The 14,492-nt window shown below is 32.1% G+C and overlaps 1 long non-coding RNA gene across 2 annotated transcripts; it reads right to left on the bottom strand.

Moving 5' to 3' along the window:
• Window positions 1-562: 562 nt before the first annotated feature.
• Window positions 563-9,154, bottom strand: LOC146908201 (uncharacterized). Of its 2 annotated transcripts, XR_015017912.1 has the most exons (5): window positions 8,394-9,154; window positions 4,033-4,133; window positions 1,932-1,948; window positions 1,230-1,284; window positions 563-797 (listed from the first exon to the last, which is right to left on the bottom strand). It is a non-coding gene; the product is annotated as an uncharacterized LOC146908201 (long non-coding RNA). The 2 variants fall into 2 exon arrangements; XR_015017913.1 differs by lacking the exons at window positions 1,230-1,284; window positions 1,932-1,948.
• Window positions 9,155-14,492: the final 5,338 nt, after the last annotated feature.

Here is a 14,492-nt window from a genome sequence, read left to right as displayed (position 1 = left end):
AAATTTGGGCTTCTCAATTTTAATGTATTGTATAATCTATGGAACAAAAGAAATTAGAAGACTCGCCCTTGAAACCATCCTCACTGCTTCTATCATAAATTAATTTTGTTCTTCAACATTAAAAACATAGACTAATGGTGATATCAATCACAATATAATTATATAAATTAATTTTGTTCTTCAACATTAAAAACATAGACTAATGGTGATATCAATCACAATATAATTATAGTTAACAATTTCACTCACAAGAGCCTTTAAAAAAAAACAATTTCACTCACAAGAGATATCATCTTAATCAAATCAAGCTCTTTCTTAACTTCAACTCCAACCACTGAAAGAGCGAAATAAAGAGATTGAAAGTAAAAGATGCCAATTGATGTAACTAAATTATTTTTGTTTCATTTTGTTCATTTCATATGAGCGTGTCCAATTAATATTGATTTGGGGTTGTGTTCATGGAAGACTTTTTTTCAATAAATATTTTAGTTGTTTTAAAAAAAAAGATCTTACTAATTAAATTAAAATATTATTTATCACTTTCGTTAGAAAAATAATTAAATACGTGCAATATAAATTAATTTCAGGAGAAAATTTGCAGAATTGAAATGATTGCTTTTACAACAGTAAATTTTATTAAGCAAACAAACCCATTTTTGAATAGAATTTTTTTTCTTTTAAACCAAGTTATACAAACTGAAAATAAAAGTACCACGATGGTCTAAAAATAAACAGAACAAGTTCTAAATCCTTGTTATCTTCCCATTATTCTTGAAATCCTTCTAAATAAGTTGCACCTAAAATGCTGTACAAGGGTCAGTTTATGACAAGTTATACAAAGCTAAGAACATGAAATCTACTCTACATAAAGATGATCAACACACTTATTTGCACATTTAATTAATAACATCAAGAAAATATCACATTAAAATCCTTGTACCCCATTGCATGCAAGCAAATTCCTTCTTGAATTCACCTTAAAATCACTCAATTAGGAAGAGGGGATTAAAATGGCATTCAAAGTATTCTCTAAATTCTTCCTCAACCCTTTATTAATTGGTGAAGTCATGATTTATAGTTTAGGCTTAGGATAGAAAATGTGATTTTGAGTGGGAAAGAACCTATGAATGAATGTTGATGTTAGGGATGAATAGGGAAGGAAATGTGAAATTGTAAGAGTAAAACTAGTGCTTGAAGTATTCTTAGTTTTTGTATGAAGTAATTGAAACCTGGGAATTTGATTAGTTGAGTTAGGAGGTATGCCTTAGAAATCGTTCATTTAACCTTCATTGATTTAGTTTTATTTAAGAAATTGAGTTGGATTGAAAGAGAAAAACTAATTTGGTTCTGAACTTGGGTGCATTACAAATGTGAACCCATTAGAATTTTATTGTTTGAGATATTTCTCTGTTTATACTTTAATGTGAACTGGATTGCATCATGTTGCATCTAGCTATCATGTGATTTGTTGGTAAATAATTATTCTAGTGAATACTCTCAAAAAAAATTATTCTAGTGAATACATTGTGGTTAGGAATTTGATGCTAATGTTAAAAGACAATTGAGGTTAAACTTAATTGATAATCGAATGAAATATAATATCTTATCGAATGTCTACATTCAACGGTAAATTAGATCATGAAATGATAAATATTACTTTACGCACATAGTTGTATATAGGATGAACAAGATTCTCATTCTATGAATAATAATAATAATAATAATAATAATAATAATAATAATAATAATAATAATAATAATAATAATAATAATAATAATAATAATAATAAAATAATAATAATAATAATAATAATAATAATAATAATAATAATAATAATAATAATAAAATTATGAGCATTTTTAAGATAAAGGTAGATAAGAGTTACACCACTTACATTTTACTTTGACAGTAGGTAGATAATTGTGGGCACACTCACGCTTGGGGGTCCTGTAGTAAAAATCAACCAGGATTATACTGTGTGATACACCTTTTGTAGTTGGTTATATATGTGATTATATAAAGTTTAAAAGAGTTATTCATGATTTCTGGTATGGGTGCATATTTAGTTTTTGTTTAGATTAAGGAACTCATTCCGTTCAGTTTTTATTTTATATATGAATAGATGACTATGTGTAAGGACAGGGCGTTTTAGCTTACGAAGACTTGTCAATGGGAAACTATCTAGTAATTACGAAGACTAATGGAAAGAACAATTTCTTGTATTGCCTAAAATTTGTACCTTGTACTTGATTTTAAGGCAAGTTTATGGTTTGAACTTGTATTGTAGACTAAATTTCTATACCGTCCAATATTGAAATATGGCACCTTAAATGTTAGTCTATATAATTAGTTTTAGTGTTTCATTAAATAATACAATCCACACATATCAAGTATAAAAAAAAAATTACACATAGGGTTAGCATGCATGATCATGCAAGAATCCATGACCGTAATATAAAATTGCTCATATCAATATGGAAAATTTAGTTCTCAGTTAATGACAACACTTCTACAATGACCTCCACCTAGTGACATATGGTATATATATATATATATATATATATATATATATATATATATATATATATATATATATATATATATAACATCCATACCAAAAGACTAACAGTCACCCCACATCCTTCCAGAATATCACACAATAAGTATATATGTCATGATATGCAACTTGATCTCATCATCATCTACACACACTTCACCATAACAAGTGTTCCTTTGAAGCCTATACTTTAAGATCAAAAAACAACTTGGTGGTAAATCTCTAATTTTATGTAAGGGTGAGATGCCTTTCGACTGAAGTAGGTATATAATGACGAATGGTGATAAATAGGGAATATCTAATTTCTCATTATCTATGATTTGACCAGCTATCGATTCATATAGAGTAGATTAGATGTTTAAATATGATAATTGACAAGTGATGAATAAAATATTAAATTATAAATAATATTCACTTGTTATGTTGCTAATTATGTGATATATGTTGAATTGAATGATGTTATATTGTGAAATTGATGTGGCTTATATGTAACTGGTGATATGGTGATATGTATTCTAATTGTCTAATGTGTTCAATATGATATCTTAATGTGAATAAATATGATGTGTAAAATTGTGAAATCATATTGTGTGAATTATCCGAACCTTGAAATGTGAACTATGTTAGTCTTGAGTCGTGAATTATGTGAACCTTGAGATAGGAATATTGTGTTTGTTGTGAAAAACATGCATTGTGTCATACATGTGAAAAGTGTTGGTCCTTCTTCTCATGGTTAATTACTCACCAAAAATTTCTCCCTGCTAATTTTTCATGCATTACCTTTGTCTCCTGTTTATCTCGGTTACTATTTCATTTGTCGAAGTGATATTACTCTTTCTACTATGTCATGTTGGTATTAGGTGATCAAGTTTTCCCTATTGTCGAGTTTAGCAGCTATAACAGCACTGATCAAGTTTCTTATATATTTACCCTGATTTTTTTTTCAATTTCGGTATTATTTTATATTTGTTTGAAAATCAATCCTATTCTTAACGTAGTGAATAAAACAGATGAAATGTAAATTTAGATTAAATAATAATTACATTTCAATAAATTTATCCAACAACAACAATAGCTTGTGTTATTCAAAATGAACATTAGCATTGCTGCAAATTAAGTTTATGCAAATATCAAATTCAAAAAATTAAGAAGTGGTAGTAATTGAGAAATGATCGATGGAAGAGATGAAGGCGAATATTTTGGTATAGAAATAAAAGGGCATACAAGAGAAAATAAATTCACTCTTGAGTGTAAAATCATCAATTATTAAAGGAAACATATAGCAAGATAAATCAAGAAATATTTGACCATTTTAACTCTCTCTCTCTCTCTCTCTCTCTCTCTCTCTATATATATATATATATATATATATATATATATATATTTGTGTGTGTGAGAGATATAATAAGATTAATAACATTACGTTGAACAAAAAGAATGAAATGCTTAGACATAATAGATAAATAGTTTTTACCTCAAATCCAAGAAAGTGACATCGATTTTCAATGCACTTCATAATTACATGATGGGGCAAAGGAAAAATTTCATAACAATCGGAGTCAGAAACACAATTTTCTGTAATGTAAAATAAGAAAAAGAAATATTACTTGTTTTATCTTGGTTTTCGGGTGTCAAACATTGATTACGTTTGAACCTTTTTTACCGGTGATATCTTATTTTTTTCTTGGGAAGGGAAAAAGTAAGCAAAACCCTTGAGAATCGAGGTCCGGGAGTTGTTTTCGCTACGGGAAGGTGTTAGGCACCCACAACGACTATAGTATCCTATAGGAACCGTCTTTATTTTCTATGCGCGCGCTTCATTTTTAAATGCTATTTGAAAGATGTTATTTACACCTAAAGGTTTACTAAGTCAAGAATTGGAGGGAGAAGAATGTGTTTGAATTTTTATTTTAATTGAATTGAAGGAATTTTGATTCCTTGCCTACGTACCCGTTTAAAGGATCAAATCCACCGTAGTTCTCTTCCAAAAAAAATGTTTTTGTTTTTGTTGGTTGATTTTAGGTTTGAAAATTGGAATTTTGAAGAATGGAGATTGAGAGGCCTTAAAGGCATGAGATTGTGAAATTGTGAGGTTGAATTAGTTATTTTGCAAAAAAGTCTAAGTATGATTAATTTTCATTGAAATTTGATTAAGAAAATAAAAGAGAAAATGCAAAGGAGTTTTGACTCCTATATTTTTTGGAAAAGGTTTTCAAGTGATGTTGTTCAAATTTTTTGGAAAATTGATTTTTCTAAGTGTAAATCCTAAGCATTCATCTAAACATGCAATCCTAAACATACATCTAAACATGCATAACCTAAGCATGCATCTAAAAATATCTATGTGATGTGTGTGCATGTGTCGGTGCTTGTGTCGGTGTACATCGTTAGAGTCCATAGTCCATATTACATCATTGGCCTAGATACATTCTATGATCTTGCAAGAATTAAAAATTGCATAAAAGGAAATTACAAAGTCTCTAATTTTTACATGCTAAATCTTGGCAAGAATTAAATTGCAAGAAAATAGAGATGAACATGAGGTGAGAGGAGCTTATGGGATGCATGAAATATGAAATGAAATGGTTAGTGGTATGAAGTGTAATATGGTAAAGATAAAGCAAGCACAATACTATAGCAAGAACATGGGAATTGACACAAGACATGGCCAAAATAATGCAAGATATAACTAGAATCCAACCACAAAAAGATGCAAGAGGCATGTGGCCTATAATTCTCACAATTCAATCTATTTTAAAGGTATAAACCCTGGTTCTAAGATGAGAATCAAGGCAACATGATGGACTTGACATTTTTTTGAGGTGAATTTAAACACATTTGCATTATTTATTCACAAACATAACTTGTAAACCAAGCAATTAAGCAAAATTCACACACATGCAGCAAAATCAATTACAAACAGTAACAATAAACTCACAAAATTCAAGTGATATGTACCACAAACAACTATCAAGAAAATAAAATGGAATTAGGTGTTTTTTTTGCAGGAATTTTCACATCAATTCAAGAAATAAAGCAAAAAAAATGTACTAATATTTTTTACCAAGATTTTCAGTAAACAAATTGCATAAAAACATTACAAAATTGGCAAGAAACATACAAAATTTTTTATAGAATTTTCTAGACAAATTTGAACATGATCAGAGGTGTAAAAAGCCAAAACAAAGTGTTAGAATAGCAAAAGAAACAGGGAGCATCAAAGTCTGCGAAATAGAGGCCCAAGCCCAGGGTTACTGATGGATCTTGGACTATCCAAGCACCACAGAGGCGTTGGATTGATCCAACTCCATCAAAACCCTAGATCCAAGGGTTGAAAGTTCGCAGTCCATGGTAAAAGGGTTCAGGTGCATGGAAGCAAGAAATCCTAAGCCTACACGTGTCAAGCCATAAATCAGACGGTCAAGGGGAGGGGACAGGGTGAACCGAAGCTAAACCGGCCTGGCTCTCAAGAACCGGCCTGGTTTACGTTCTATAAAAGAACGTGAACCGGTTTAGACTTCATTCTAAACCTCTCCTTCTCTCTCTAAGGGAAAACTAGAGAGAGAGAGTCTGCAACAGACTCATCCTCTCCGTCCTACTTCTGGTCGTCTTCCTCCCTTCTCCGACGTGGTGGCCGATGGTGGCGCCGCCGCGTCGGAGCTTCAAACTGCCTCGATCCTAAATCTAACTACATATTCTTGAAGCTCTTCCTCTCCTCTTTTCAATTCCGAAGCTAGTTTTCTAAAATAAAGCTTGAATCAAAGTAGATCGGAGAAATCCTTTCACGGCGTTGATGCTTTTTCTCTTGTTGATTCTTTTTTTAAACGGTTCTTTGAAGAAAAGCTTAAAAACTCTCCGATCTACGTTGATTTGTGGTAACAAACACACATACGAAACATGCAACCTAGATTTATGAAGAAAAAGCGAAAAGGAAGGGAAGAAAGAACTGGTACCTGTACCTAGATCGGAGGTAATACGAACGAAAGAGGATGTGAGCTCTTCAGTTGTTCTTCTTCTGGTGAGCTTCGAATTCGATCTTCTTCTCTTCTCTCCCAAACCCTTCGTGATCACGTTGGACTCGTCGTCGTTGATGATGATCCTTCGTTTGAATTGCGAAGGTGAAACTCAATGATGATGATTCTTTTGAGATCTCTGAGAGTTTTCGTCTTGTTGCTTCAAACTGTTTTTGTTGATCTTCGTGAATTTGAAAGGAGTTTTGATGCTGTGATGATTCTGTGGTATTGAATTTGGTAAAAATTGAAGGATTCTGTGATGAATTTGTGATTTGGAGGTGAAATTGGATCGGTTAGGGTTTGAAGATTCGTTGAGTCTTCAAACTGTTCTTGAGTTTTCTGGATTTTGATCTGTTAATTTTGGAGAGAGAAATGGAAAGGTGTTTGTTGAGTTGGCGGTTAGAGAATGGATGTGTTGGCACTGAACATTGATGATATGGCCTTTTATAGGCTGACACTTGGACCTGTAAGCCAATGAGATAGCGCCACCTGTGCTTGGAGCTCTAACAAACTCGGCCTTGACTGATTTTTGGACCTTGGGACCTTTTTTGCAATTTTGAGAAATAAGAGGACCATTCTGCAATAATAAAAAAAACTAAAAACAAAACCTGGCATTAATGAGGACTGTTCTGTAATTATTAAAAAATAAAGGACTAAGAAAAAACAAAAAATAATAAGAGGGACTAAAATGCAAATATTAAAAATTGAAGGACTAAAAATTTTTTTTTAGGGTTTTTAGGACTAAAATAATAAAATTTGGAATAAAATTTGGTAAATTGAAAAAAACGTAAAGTGAAACCAATAAAAGACACAAAATGGACTAAAATGAACCAACTACTTAAATGAGGTACTTCAAAGTAACCTCTCTCTGCCAAAATTTCGTATGAAATGACCAAAACGCCCCTGGGGACTAAAACGACTAAAAATGACCCAGATGCAATTTTAAAATGATTTTTTAACAGGAAATTAAGCAAAAGTTTATACAAGTACATTGAAAAGACTCAGAGACAACTTTTAGGAACTAAACAGAGTTTAACACATGAAAAGACTAAAATGCCCCTAGGGCTAAACTGACTCAAACTGACTTCAAATGCAATTTTTGAAATGGATTTTGACATGGAATTGAAATAAAACTTATTCAAACTTTTTGAAAGGACTTAAACCATTTTTAAAAGATTGAATGAAATTTTAACATAGGAAATGACTAAAATGCCCTTTTATATGAAATTTGCAAGTAATATTGAAATAAAATGCAAAGAAGGATGTAATTGATCAGAGACATATCAAGTGACTTGAAATACAAGAAAAGAAGAATTGAGTTAGTATTTTTAGGTCCAAAATTAGGGTATAACATTACTGAAATGTGGTGAAATGTTGTGCAAAATTTAATCTAAAAAATGATAACGAGCGTACTTTCATCATTGGCTACAACAAGAAATTGATAAACAAATAGGATCACAATATACACAAACTTGAGATCGTCAAGCATTTTTTTTTTCAACTTTGCAATGTAACAAACATAAATTTGTTTTATCACTTTATATAGTAAAAAACTCTCATGATATATTTAACTAAATTAATTAAATAGTTTTTATCAGTTAAGTTATTGTAAGAAATTCTTCATTATATTTAGAATAATGATTAAATATCTCTTTAGTGTATTGATGTATCATGTTTGTCTATTTAACTCATCGAATAGATGGCTCTCACCTTCTTTGGCCAGATCTTCCAACCTTTTGACAATTACAGTTCACCGCGCCCTTTAAAATTACATGAAAATATTGGTTGTAATTATAGTACATTCTTTTTTTTTTTTACCAACCTTTTATAAAATGACAACGAGCGTGTACTTTCATCATTGGTTACAACAAGAAATTGATAAATAAATAGGATCACAATATACACAAACTTTATACACAAACTTGAGAACGTCAGGCATTTTTTTTTTTCAACTTTGCAATGTAACAAACATAAATTTGTTTTATCACTTTATATAGTAAAAAACTCTCATGATATATTTAACTAAATTAATTAAATAGTTTTTATCAGTTAAGTTATTGTAAGAAATTCTTCATTATATTTAGAATAATGATTAAATATCTCTTTAGTGTATTGATGTATCATGTTTGTCCATTTAACTCATCGAATAGATCTTACATGAAAATATTGGTTGTAATTATAGTACATTCTTTTTTTTTACCAACCTTTTATTTTTCTATTTTTTATTTCATATCCAGACTTTCGTAACAGGGAGAGGACAACCAACATTATATATGTTGGTATGGGTGTAACTAGACTCACATGTCTTAAACAAGGTAGCGTGTTCATATCTTGTGGTTACACAAAATATGGTTAGAAAGGGATACCCTGTTAAAGATGACAAATATGATTCTCGCGTTGAGATTAGTCATTGATTGCCAATGGATACACTGCATTTGTAATATGGTAAAGAAATACAACGAAAATCACAAAATAGTAAATATAGTAGATAATGGTAACAAATTTCGTTTTAGGAATAATATGAGATGATAATAGCTTTATGTATTAATTGAAAATCTTGATAATTATCCATCATATGTGTTTTTTTTTTTTTTATCGTTTTTGTCTTTAGTTATTTTAATTGTCTTTAGTCATTAGTCAATTTTGGATTTATTTGATATAGTTTATTTATTTTTATTTCTTGGATTTATTAAGATCTATGTTGTCGTTTTCTTTATTAACTAGAAATTTTTCATATGTAGTTTTGTTTTGTTTTATTTCTTTAGTTTAACGCAGTGCTGAGATTTGTTGACAAATCAACATGGCCTTTATGTGGTACTAGTATGGACAAAATATACAAAATATAAATTAAATATGAATTTTTAACAGCCAAATATATAAAAATTCATATTTAATTCATGTAATGTTTAAAAATTCTAAATTTTTTTGGGAGAGATTCTTATAATATTATAAAAAATTGCAAAATTTCATTTAAAAATATGAATTATGCGTATGAGTTTACTTTAAAGGAATGACCAAAAGTGAAGATGAAAATTTTTTGGAGGACTAAAAGTTGAAGAAATTTTTTAGAGGGAGTAAAACGAAAAGTTGACATATTTATTGATACCAAAAACATATTTAACCCAAAAATAATTGATTTCCTCGTGCTACTCACAAAATCAACAAATTTGTGTTTGTTTATTCCTTTAGATTTTTATCCTTTTAGATTTGAGTTGTGATAGGTTAACACCTTAGGTGGCAAACCCCATTGTACAACCCCTATGTGGCAATTTTTTATTAATTATATTAGGGCTAATTTTGTCTATTTACACTCACTTCTCTCTCTTCCTTCCCATCTCTTTCTGAAGTCAGTCTCCTCCAATCCTCTTCCACCCCATCATCTTTTTCTTTCGTGCTGACCACCGACGTCTCCCACCACCACCGTCCACTGTCGATGCTCTTCCTCACCCATAATCCACGTCGTCATCTCACCATCTCTCACGTTCTCATCTCGTCGTCACCATCACCACATACGCCCTCCGTATCACCGTTCACCATCACGACTACCCTCGCTCGCCGTATCACTGTCGGATCTCACCACCACAACATCGCACCGTCATATCTCATCACAACCTTCGTCACCCGTCGTCTGATCCTTAGATCTCACAAACACCACTGTCGCCCTCCATCTCATCTCCGATCTCACCACCATCTCCGTCATTTTGTCAGCAGAAAGAAGCAAAATCGTGAACACAGAGATAGAGAGAGCTGTGAGAGAGAGAGAGAGAGATGCAGATAGAGATATGTTTGAAGAGAGAGAGAGAGGATGGTTTATTGGAATAAGAGAGATACCGTGCTGTTTTGTTTTTCTCTTTTTTTTTTTTGCTTATTTACACTTTTAGTCCGTGCAAATAAGGCGATTTTAAGTTTGGTCCATGTATTTCTTAATTATTTCAATTCCACATTGCAAAATTTAATCACTTAAAATTTGGTCCCTCAACCCAGTTAATCTCTGTCACGTCACTAAACTACTGACGTGTCAATGTTGATTGGTCAATGACTCAGCAAAAGGACGCATGAAGTGATGAAAATGCCCCTCAACTTATCAGACAACTACGAAACGACCAAAATACCCCTGAACTCTTTCTTCAATCCATAAACTCAATCCAACAATTCATCTTCAACCTAACTTAATCTTCAACCCAAAAAAAATATTGCATTAAAACCCTCACTTAGTTTTGAACTTTAAAACATGTGTCCGAAAACTTAATAATTTTTTTTAAGTCATTATCCCTTCTTTATTCTTCCATTTTTTTCACAAACATCACGAATCCCCTTTCTCCAATCTCCTATAACAACAATATCAACATAAACACGTCAATATTCAAAAACCCTGATTTAAAATTTAGTTTTCCTTCAATCTCTAGAGCAACAATAACTATAGTTCAAGTTAGAGACAAAAAAATATTAGCCACTAAAATAAAAATGAATTTGTTTCAGAGGAAGTGAGGCGTAAGAAAATTGGAGTTTCAATAAAAGTATATAACCTTCTAAGTTTAAGTTCAAAATATGAGGGAAAATATAAATTTAACAACACAAACATAATATACTCTCTTTTTTTAACAAGCCAAAATGAAATTATATTAACACTGCTATAGCATTCCCCACAGCACAAGGCGTACCGAAGAGAACACTAAAAATTACAAGCAGTTCAAGAAGTACACAAAGTGGACTAGCCAATGCCTAAACACGACAAAGGACTTGCCCACATCAAATGTTCACCAAATACAAACACAGTCTGTTTAGCTTTCAGCCACCATAAAGAATAAGACTTAATAATTTTTTATAATAGCTGAAAAATAGAGCTTTCTCTATTGTTAAACAACCTATTGTTTCGCTTATTCCACAATGTCCAAACAGTAAGGAGCCAAACAAGCTGGAGGAAAGACCTCCTAGATTTCAATCCACCTGTGGAGAAGATAAACTGAGTAAAATGGTCGGTAATAAAGTGATGATCTGCACCTTCAAAACCAATCCACGACCGCAATAAAGGCCAAATGGAGCCAAAAAATCTGCACGACAAAAACAAATGACTTGTGTCCTCCACCTGACCATAACCAGACACACAAAGGAACGTCTCAGATGAAAGAACACCGCGGGTCGCCAATTTCACTTTTGTAGGGAGACGATCACGAAGAAGCCGCCAAGCAAAAATGGAAACTCCAATTGGAATAGAAAAGAGTAAATTAGAGTGTTTCTTAAAAAAAAAGTAAATTAGAGTGTTTTTTTCCTTATAAAAATGTGGTGTTATGATTTAATATTCTGTTGTTGGAAACTTTGTCCGTTGAATTTAATCAACAATTGGCATCAACGTTTTGGAGTATTTGGAAGCACCGAAATCTTCGAGTTTGGGATGATGTCACAGAGGTAAGCGCCACGGTTGTTGAGCGAGCTAAGAATTTGGTCGTTGATTGGCAGTTTGCTAATGTACCCATAGCTGATCCTATTCCCCAACAACAACTGCAGCCATCCGTTGGAGGGGGAAAATTCGACCGCAGTTGGCACCTCGACATCCGTGACACCGTCTAGCTGGCAACACCTTTTGCCGGGAAGGTATAAGTGTAATATTGATACTGCGTTTTCCTCTCATCTTAACCGTACTGGCGTGGGTATCTGTGTTCGGGATTCAGAAGGTACATTTGTCTTGGCTAAGGTTGTTAGTTACCCATGTTTTTATTCTGTGGACGTTGGTGAAGCGTTGGGTCTTCATTCCGCCTTGCAATGGCTAAGTGACATGCAATTTGACAACGTCGATTTTGAAACGGATTCCAACCTTACTTGTGATGCCTTCCATGCTAATCGAGACGACACTTCTGAATTTGGGTGCATTATCTCATCATGTCGGTCTCTGTTCCGTTCTTTGTTTACCAACTCTAGGGTGGAGTTTGTTAGGCGACAAGCAAACGGGGTTGCTCATGTTCTTGCAAGAGAAGTCACGTTACTAGCTAGTCCCGTTGTTTATTTTCATATACCCGATTGTATTGAATCTCTTATTATTAATGAAATGCTATAAGCATATTTCCTTAAAAAAAAAATTACAAATTAATGTTAAATTCGGATTCGGGGGAGAATAAAAATTGGGGTTCAATTAAAATTTGGCCTTTTTCAATTTTTTAATGTATAAACTATGGAACAAAGAAATTAGAAGACTCGCCCTTGAAACCATCCTCGCTGCTTCTGTCATGAATTAATGTTGTTCTTCAACAATAAAAACATAGACGAAACCATATATAAAGAGCATTACTTGTAGTGTAGGAGAAATTAGTATTTGTAGTAAAGATTATTTATGGACGAGGATGAATAGCATTGTGGTGACAATTACAGACAAAGACTTACGGCATGGAGATGCAAGAACGATAAAGGTGGTTTATGGTTTTACTAATGTTTTTTCTTTTAGTTATTATTCCAAAAACTACAAAAATTGCAATGTCCCATCATCTTAGACTTTGTTTGCGAGTTTGAAAGGAAAGGGAGGGGAGATTTTTGAAAATAAAAAAGAAGAAGCAAGTAGAATAAATTGAGTACCTTGGAAGGGGATGACTTTAATTGGGAGGTTAATTTTTCTTTATATGCAAAACCTTCCTACGTTTGGAGGAGCTAAAAAGTTGAATTGGAGAAGGGTTTTGAGGGATTTTGGAGGGATTTATATGAATCTTCAAATTTTTTCTATGTTGTTATAATATTTTTTCCTTAAAAAAAATGTTGTTATAATATTTTAATATTAAAAATATTTTTTTTTGTTACTAATATTAAAAATATATGAATCATAAGCATTAATTTTTTTTAGGGAGAATCATAAGCATTAATTTATCTCAATATTCCCCAAACTCCCAAACAAAATCATTATCTTATTGTCTTAATGTATTCAATGGGTTAAAATATTAAAGAAAGATAGGAAAAATCTCATGCACTAAAGATAATAGATTTGCGTCCAAAGAAAGAAGGAAGAGCTCTTGTATGATCGAGTTTCTTTTATCACCTAGTTATGAGAGATAAGTAATAAAAAAAAAAGGCTTAAATGTGTCATTGGTCCTTGCATTTGCACCATTTTTTGGTTTTAATCCCTGCACTTTTTTTTGTTTGATTTAAGTCCTTGCAGTTTGTAAAAAAATTGCTATTTGTCCTTCTGTTAAACTGCTGTTAAAAAAACAAACAGAGTACCACGTGGACCAGTTGTTGCACGCCACGTGGCATACTAAATGACAAAATCTTAAATATCTTTTAACAATACATCCTCTGTAACTGTGTTCATCAGCAATGGCCTTTTCCTCAGCAGTCCATGAACGACTCGTACCAATGGATTGCACTCAAATTCAACGACTCTTTCTACTTTAATAAGTTCACTTCAATTTATCTTCCACTCCCTTTGAGCATCCAATTTTAAGACCTGCATATCAATTCTCAAGCTGAGAAAGAATTGCAATCGCACAAATCTTGGATTCTATCTTCAAAGATTGAAAATATCAGAGCCATGGAACAGAGGTGTTCACTGATTGATTGTAAAAATAACATTGCAGAATTTCGACATTCTATTTCTCATGCCTCAAATTGAGAACCTCGAAGCCAAATCTGATAGGTGGAGGAGATTACACTGAAGTAGAATCATGGAAGCTCAAAACACATAGAAGATAGCTCAAAACACAACTCAATCAAACAAAAACACAACTCAAATTGAACTGATATCACACCGAAACGAGAAGGGAATCGCAAAATGGAATTGATTTGTAGTTTAATTTGATTCCCTGAAATTCATTCCCAACCCCTTTCTCTTTGTATCGTGTTTCTCTTACGATACATCCCCTTTCTTTACTTTTTTATTTCTAATTTAATAATAATAGGGTTAATTATGTTTCTAGTCCCTATAAAATAGCGACCTTGTAAG

Source organism: Medicago sativa, chromosome 7, assembly GCF_051527215.1.
Source record: "Medicago sativa cultivar Bolivia chromosome 7, Bolivia_mono, whole genome shotgun sequence".
Taxonomy (NCBI): Eukaryota; Viridiplantae; Streptophyta; class Magnoliopsida; order Fabales; family Fabaceae; genus Medicago; species Medicago sativa.
Note: the sequence above shows the minus strand (reverse complement) of the source record. Positions and strands in the feature narration are given on the sequence as shown.